At 31.7% G+C, this 8,188-nt stretch overlaps 1 long non-coding RNA gene across 1 annotated transcript; it reads left to right on the top strand.

Moving 5' to 3' along the window:
- The first annotated feature begins 5,043 nt into the window (after positions 1-5,043).
- LOC106475896 lies at positions 5,044-7,887 on the top strand. The gene is made up of 3 exons (XR_001291853.2): positions 5,044-5,103; positions 5,326-5,463; positions 7,801-7,887. It is a non-coding gene; the product is annotated as an uncharacterized LOC106475896 (long non-coding RNA).
- Positions 7,888-8,188: the final 301 nt, after the last annotated feature.

Consider the following 8,188-nt stretch of genomic DNA (forward strand, 5'->3'; position numbering starts at 1 on the left):
ATTAAAAAACATTTTATTTAGGCCTATCTATGGCCTTGAATATTATTTATGATTTTAACAATTACTTCAGTTAAATAAACAAATATGCACAGAAAGGTGTTAATTAAGTTAATTTATTACATTTCCGAGGGGTACAGATAATAAATACTATAATTAAGTTACAACACAAAGTCAAACACACCCTTGAATTCTAAATTCATTCCTCAGACTTCAACTTTCAAGCCTGCTTTGAATTTTTTTTTTTCTTGTGTAAAAAGAGTAGGAAAGAATAGGAGCTCTACAGAAAATAGATTGTAATAAAAAATCCCCGGTTTCAGACGGTATATTTACGATATTTCAATAATTTAAAAAACAAACTGATAACCGAAGACTTGCGAGTTCTTTGGAGTTCTTGACATCACTAATTTCAAAAATTCACTGTTTTAAAACTATTACACTTAAAACAAGCTTTAAAATTCTAATTTCCGTCTTTGTATTGTCTATTGACAGGTTTTTATTTATTTTCACTATACAAATAAAAATTCCAAAAGGCGGCTATAAGTCGACACTTAAGACTAAAGATTCAATTTTACAAATTTCATCTGAAACAAATGTTAATAAAACTTAAAAGAAAATTTAAATTTTCAACACTTCATCTTTAAAAATAGTGATTAACATAATTGTGCGAGCTTTGTTCGACTATAGCTTATAGAGCACGACTTACAGTACAACTATTTTTTTATTTTTTTTTTACTGAAATAATTTTATCAGTGTTGCCTGGTGGTTAAAGTGCTCGACTCGCGATTTATGGCTGTCGAGTTTGAATCACAACACCGAATATAATCACCCTTGCGGTCATAAAGACGTTATCGTGTAATGGCCAATCCCACTATTCCTTGTTAAAGAGTTAGCGGTGACTGGTACTAACTAGATACCTTGTTTAACACTTCTAAATTAGGGACGACTTGATGAGATAACGATTTCAAACGAACAAACAAGTTATCAATGTTTGAAATATGATAGGCAAATATATAGAAATTAAATACAATTTATTTAAAACTTCAAGTAGGGACGGCATTCTAGCATAAAACTGTCAAAATTGTTTTAAGTGTCAGAATGTAATTTACTATTGTATTTTTATACATATCTAACTTTCGCGTAATATGTATTTCTGATCTAACATTTTTTTAAGGTTTTTTTGAAGTTATAATTTTGAAACTCATTAATTAATAAGGATGAGGTCATATAATAAGTTCAATCTGTTGTTATTTTTTGTATCTTCACTGGGCAAGGTTCCCCGGTGGGACAGCGGTAGGTCTACGAACCTAAAATGTTAAAATCCGGGGTTCGATTCTCCCCACGGTGGACACAGCAGACAGCACACTGTAACTTTGCTCTAAAACAAACAAACAAAGACCTGTCGAGGAACTTTTTTCTACTGTTTCATGGGGTAGTTGCAATGCTTCCTTCGTGTTCGGGAGATAAGTTGCAATCGTTTTATGGAGTTGGTTCATTTGTCCTGATTCTTTAGCTGGGGAGCTTATTTATCTGTTGTAGTTAAGCACAAAGTTTCACAATGTGGAATCTGTGCTGTGCCCACCACGCGTACTGAAACCCAGTTTCTAGCGTTGTAAGTCTGCAGATATACCGCTGTGCTACTGGGGGCTCGCTGGAGAGAGAAATTGGTTTTTGAAAGTAGTTTTGGTGGTCTTGGATTAGATTTGTTCCAGCTTTTTGAGAAAAACAGTTTATTTCAGATCTATGAGAGTCAATACTCACATATGGAAGTCCCATCCTTGTCTCACGCCACGTCCTTCTCGAACCTTCATGAATTATCGGGAAACTACTAGATTGGGGTTAGTCTGGTATATATAAGACGGTCACAACGTGACGGAACAAGGTAAGGAGTAATTGAACTGCAGTCAGAGAGTGTGTAATTGAACTGAGTATTGTTGAAGTCGAGCACCTGAGACGTTCGTTGAGAATTATAGCGCTACTGTTGAAATTAAGTGTATCGCAAAGTTATATTCGGAAAGAATAAACCAGTTTTATTTAAGAAAGGACTTGTGTCGCTAAAGTTTCGTCGGCACGAATTTACGGAAAATTAACTAACGAGCGCAGACGTAACAATATCTACTTATTGATCGTATGTATCTTATCTCAACTTTTCTCTGTGATATATATTTATCCCCCTTTTTTGCAATAGTTTATCACTTAGCCGATCAAATCCAATCAGCTATTTGTTAACTTAATAAATAAGTTTAATATTCCGAAAATTGTTTAATCTTGAAGTCTAAGTTCAAGGGATGTACACTTTGATCAACGTGTTTTATTGGGTTATACTAGTTTCGGAGAATTCCACTCCTCATCATTTTCACTATGATATAGGTCCAGCTTATCTCTCTTTGGTTCAGGTTACGGATGAGGAGTGGAATTCTCCGAAACTAGCATAACTAGTAGTGTAGATTGAACTGGACCTCCCTTGAACTTAGACTTCAAGATTAAACAATTTTCGGAATATTAAGTTTATTTATTATATCTGCTATTGCGTGGCTAAATAATGTGAAGAACTGAATAGTGGCCAATGACACATTTTCTTCACTTCACCTATCCAGAGTATAGTAATGCTTGGAGACGGCTCGAATGGGTAATGAAGAAAAACTTTAATATAAGTTTAATATAACAGGAAATGTACAACGTTTCGAAAATGTTTTCTCGTCATCAGGTACAAAACCGTGTCGAAACGTTGTACATTTGCTGTTATGTTAAACTTATATTAAAGTTTTTCTTCATTACCCATTCAAGCCGTCTCCAAGCATTATTAGTCTCAAAGTTGGTTCCTCGTCATCGAATTTGAATCCAGTGTATAGGTTTTGCTCATAGTGACTATAAATCACGTTCACATGAACAACATGTTTGATATTTGTTAACTTTCCTCTTATTGCAGAAAATTAAATGGTTTTTCGTACATTCATTTTGACTGAACATCGTGTGGTGTCTTGTGTCTTTTATTTTATCTGCAACAGATTGTTGTCCTTCAGCATTTTAGATTCATTAATCTTTTGTTTTCGTAAACATCAAGTACCTCTGAGCTAGGTGTAACACTAAATTACCACAGATAATCTCGACTGAACTAATTTTTGGTATCGGTGACTAGGATTTGATACAGAAGTAGTAATTGGTTTGTGTGTGCATTTCCTCCAAGTATTTCTTTTTCTTTCTCTTGTGTACTATGTTGTGAAATGGGTAGCTGAGTTACTTGAAGACAGTGATCAAATGTGGAAACTTTTTAAAGATAAAATTTTCAATGTTCAAGGTAAACATATTTCTTATAGAAACAAAAGTGTGGCTGCAAGTAAAAAATAGGTTGGCTCACTGAGAGTACAGGAGTTAAAATTATAGAAAAGCATCACAGATTCGTATGACGGGAGATTTAGAAGATGAAGAAAGTTGGTCAAACAGGAAATTAGGACGTCAAAAAGTGTGTAGATGATGTTAAGGTCTTGGGTGTTGCTAGCTGTGAAGAGGATGCTGCTGATTTACAAAAGGATTTAAATCATTTAGTGAGCTGGGCAAATAAATGGCAAATGGGTTTCAATTATAATAAATGCATGTGGGTTATTATAATTTGAATTATAACTATAATTTGGATGGGAATAACCTTAACAGTGTCGTGAAAGAAAGGGATCTTGGTGTAATGGTTGATCAGTCTCTTAAGCCATCCAACCAGTGTGCTGTTGCTAGTGGAAGAGCAAAATACGATTTCAGGTTATATCTACAGAAATACTGAATACAAGTCTAAAGAGGTTATAATTTAATTGTATAGGTCACAGGCTAGGCCACGTTTAAAGTATTGCGTTCTGTCTTGGGCTCCTTACCTTAGGAAGGACATTAAATTGTGGAAAGGATTGAGAGGAAGGCTATTATAATGGAGGCAAAGACGGATTGGCAATAAAGGACCAGCCCGGGCAAATATCACATGCTGCATACTGGCTAAACAATTATAATTGAAAATAAATGTCTAGGAATTCATCAAATGCATTGGCCCACCGGGCAATTGTCCTTTATCATGGTGAGCCAATCCGCTCCCGGATGGAAGGGTTGTCATACGAGGAAAAGTTGAGATCTCTCAAATTGTTTCCTCTTGAAAAAAAGAAGAATTAGAGGGGATCTGGTTGAGTTTTTAAAGTGTTAATGTATCGTATTTTTTCATACTTAACAGTAAGAACAGGAGACACAAATGTAAATTTTGCCAGCCATCTTCACCTAAGAGTTTTATTTTTCTAACACAATGATTGGTCTTTGGAATGGGTTGCTTTCAAATGTTGTGAAGGTAGTAGATTTAAGTGAGTTTAAGAGAAACTATTTGAATGATAAGAACTAGCTTTAAAAACTTTTAAAGTAAATATATTTAATAGTTTAGTTTATAGAATAGGACAGCCGAGATGGCCCGATAGGTTCCTTGTTGTCCCAAAACATTATGTTATGTTACGATGACAGTCTTATGTACTGTGCAAGCACACATGATTTTTGGAATTGTGATATAAATAAAGATTGTCTTACATTTTACATTAATTGTCCAGTATGTTTATTCTGTTAGGTTAAAAGTCTATTGTTTTAGTCAGCTTCAGTTTTACTCTGTAATGACCCTGTACGAATTTCCCATAATTAAGTTGACAGAAGTTAATATCTTTGAGGAAATCAGTTTATCTGAAAATTCCATATAGGTTAACACTTCCAGAATGAACTATGGAACCAGTTTAGTGTATTTTAATTTAATTTAGTACGTCGCTCTTTATTTTGCCTTTGAGATTTGATTACACTATTTCTAAGATAATCGCTTTACGAAAACCCATTTTATACAGACATAATTGTTTCTTTTGAATACTATGATTTGCTTTTCTAATTTGAAAAATTGAAATGGCAAATCTGCTGTTTTTAGTGACACACCGGTGATTATTTATCCAGTTTTCTTCGGATCTCTCAACCGCTTCAAAATCTGCTATTTCTGTTTATTTTTGCATCTATTTTCCAGGAATAAATATATTTTTAGATGTAGCAGTACGTAGAACGAGTACATTTTTACATTAAGTTTAAGTGTTGTTTACCGTTGGTGAACGAGCTGTGAGATATTTCATCCTATATTTTTGAAGCTTTTACAACAATATATTGTGTTTAACGGATTTTTTAGAAATATTTTCTAAAGGAATATAAAATATTTGTAATATATTTATATATATATATTGTTTTTCTATTTTCATAAAATATTTTGATATTTCCCCTTTTGTTATACATTTGAATTCAACTTTCTTTCAATTTTCATGTAAATTTCACCTTTTAACTCAGCCCTTCTTTCGGCAACATGTCTACCAGTAGCAGGGAAAGAAGAGTTGGAGTAGACAGAATTTTAAGTAAAGTAAAATTTAATATCGAGACTGGTCACTATTATGAAGCCCACCAGATGTACAAAACACTATACTTCAGGTAATGTTTTTAATTGGTATTTCGTATGTGTTTGTTTTAGTATACTATCTAATATTATAATATTACTATTGTATTGTATTGATAAATTATTAATAATTAAATATTATTATTAAATTGATATTATATAGTGCTATTAGTAATAGTCAGATTACGTAGTATTATAATTTAAATTTACAGTGACTTGAACTGTTACTCAGTGTTAGTTTTTCAACATTCACTGTACAGTGCTATACGGTGTAATACTAATTGTTTTAGTTACGTAGCTTGATACTTCTTGCATCATGCTCAACAAACCCTAAATCCGCTCTTATTACTAACTCGGTAACCTGTATGTAACTTGTAATTCTGTGTGTATATCTATGTAGCCTATAGTGTTGGGGCTTGGCGAATAAATTAAATGTTGTGTTACATTCTTAGGTAGACAAAGCTCAGTAATGTCCCTATTTATTATATACAACACTGTAACCAAATATATCAACAGTTAAACCAGGAATTGTTGTACATTTTATGAGTAGCACAGGTACTTTAAGTATAGGTGATTAAATATACTGTTCTTACATTTTTACTTATAAATATCAAAATGCATTTTATTACAAGTTACAGCTTTTACAGTAAGTAAGATTTGTGTTAGAACAGCTACAACGTTTCGATCACTGGTGTGATCATTCTCAAGTACTTGTAATAGAATATACTTAACCAGTAAGTAAACTCAGAATGAAACTATTAATTAAAATGTATTGTTTCATCAGTTGGTTATATTCTTGGTTTTCATTGTTTTGTTAAATATGCTGCCATGATGTTATAGCCTTTTTTTAAACAATTTATCAGTTTAGTTGTTATAGAAAATTGAAATAATATTAGACAATAATATAAAAATAACAGTAAATAACTAAAGATACAAAAAAAACAGGCTGATTATAACTGGCTTGGATTTTGGACTGAGGAAAACTGTTTTACCACACCGCTCTGTTTGTGTTCTATTTTAATAAATAAGTAAATTAAGGAATAAAATATCATAACATCTATGCTACAAAGGCTTTGTTATGAAGGGCAGGTATTTACATGTACATTTCATTTTTCTTTTAATTTACACAATAGTAGTTGCAGATGTGAACTTCTTTGATTAGTATTTTGTTTTATTTGTTTATTAGCTCGACAGTTGAATAACTTCATGTTAATTTTTTATATATGGCTTCACATGTGAGAAGAGGCATATCGTAAAAGCAGAAGCTGTAGTAATAATAACATTCCAAACTGCTTTTCAGTACACCTTGTTTTGTCATAATAGTGACTGACTGTAAATTCATGAAAATTAACAGGATTTCTTTGTGTATTGTTATGTTGATAAAAACGTAACATAAGAGATTTAGTCTTAATAATGCAACAGTGTGATTCTGTTTATAACTACAGTTAGTGGACTTTGACTTGTACATTGATGTAACTTGCTTTTATTCTCAATTGAATTCCACATTTCAAATCATAGCTTAATTTGAGAAATTGTAAAATACCCAGGCATTTTAAAAAACTAAAAATGTTCACAAGTAAGATTTTAAACTTTCTGTAATGATTAATGTTAAAAACTTTAATATGCCTAAATTGTATGTCATGTTTGGTCTTCTGGGACTGTTAGTTTCAAAAGTCATGGCTTTCTGCAATAACTAAAAAAATATATACTATTACCATATTATGGTGCATCAAACATTAAAAATGATTATTAAATATGCTTAGTTAAACAACAACATTTAACTGATCACAGGTGTGACTTCTGTCAGAAAACTACTTTATTGTTGAAAGTTGACACCTAATAATACCTCTTTCATCTTAAAGTTTTTATTTATCAAAATAAATTAATATTTTTTCCCTTATGATTTTGAAATAAAAATAAGTAAAGTGTTTTTCAGAATGATAATGATTAATTTATAATTTTAAACAACTTTTAATTGTACTTCCTAAAAACAAAATGTAGACAAAAAGTCTTCACATGGATACTCAGAACAATATTGTAACAAATTATTGAATGGTGAGGGATGTCCTAATGGTCTTTTAGTTGTGTATTATTCTAGAATTTGGTCAGTATAACAAGGTTTGTTTTTCAGTACATCAAGTAATTGTGTTAAGTCATGGTTTTATTTCAAGATTCGTATTACATGGCTTAAACCAGCACCACATTCTGTCCAATGAAGGGAGCTTTCTTAGAAAGGATTGACTTTTGTTGTCTTCATATTGTAGTAAAATCATTAGATGAAATAACAGTTTTTTTTTCTAAATTAAACTTGCAGTACATGTAAATCAGTAAATGCAATGAATTAACAAGTTGTTTTTCATCCTTGTTTCTAGATATCTTACACAGAAGAAGTACAATGAGTTGTTAGACCTGCTCTATGATGGGTCTGATATCCTTTTGAAACATCATCAGGTAATCGTCTTTACAATGAACTTGGAATATGTGTCGCAGTCATTACCACCAAACAGTAAAAATTTGTTTTATTGATATTCTCTCTGATGTGTCTATAGATCTTAATAAAACTGCCTGCCCAAAGCTACAAATGGAACCAAACCTTTTCTACAGGTTTCTTTCTGGAAATTTAATATTCAGTCAGTTTTCAATCTGATAATATGCTTTATTGTCCAAATTTCACCAACTTACTAATCAGATATGATAATAATAATACCTTTAAAACAAGTGGTCCCAACAACTTACTAATCAGACATGATAATAATAATA

Source organism: Limulus polyphemus, unplaced genomic scaffold (genome assembly GCF_000517525.1).
Source record: "Limulus polyphemus unplaced genomic scaffold, Limulus_polyphemus-2.1.2 Scaffold9384, whole genome shotgun sequence".
NCBI classification, from domain to species: domain Eukaryota; kingdom Metazoa; phylum Arthropoda; class Merostomata; order Xiphosura; family Limulidae; genus Limulus; species Limulus polyphemus.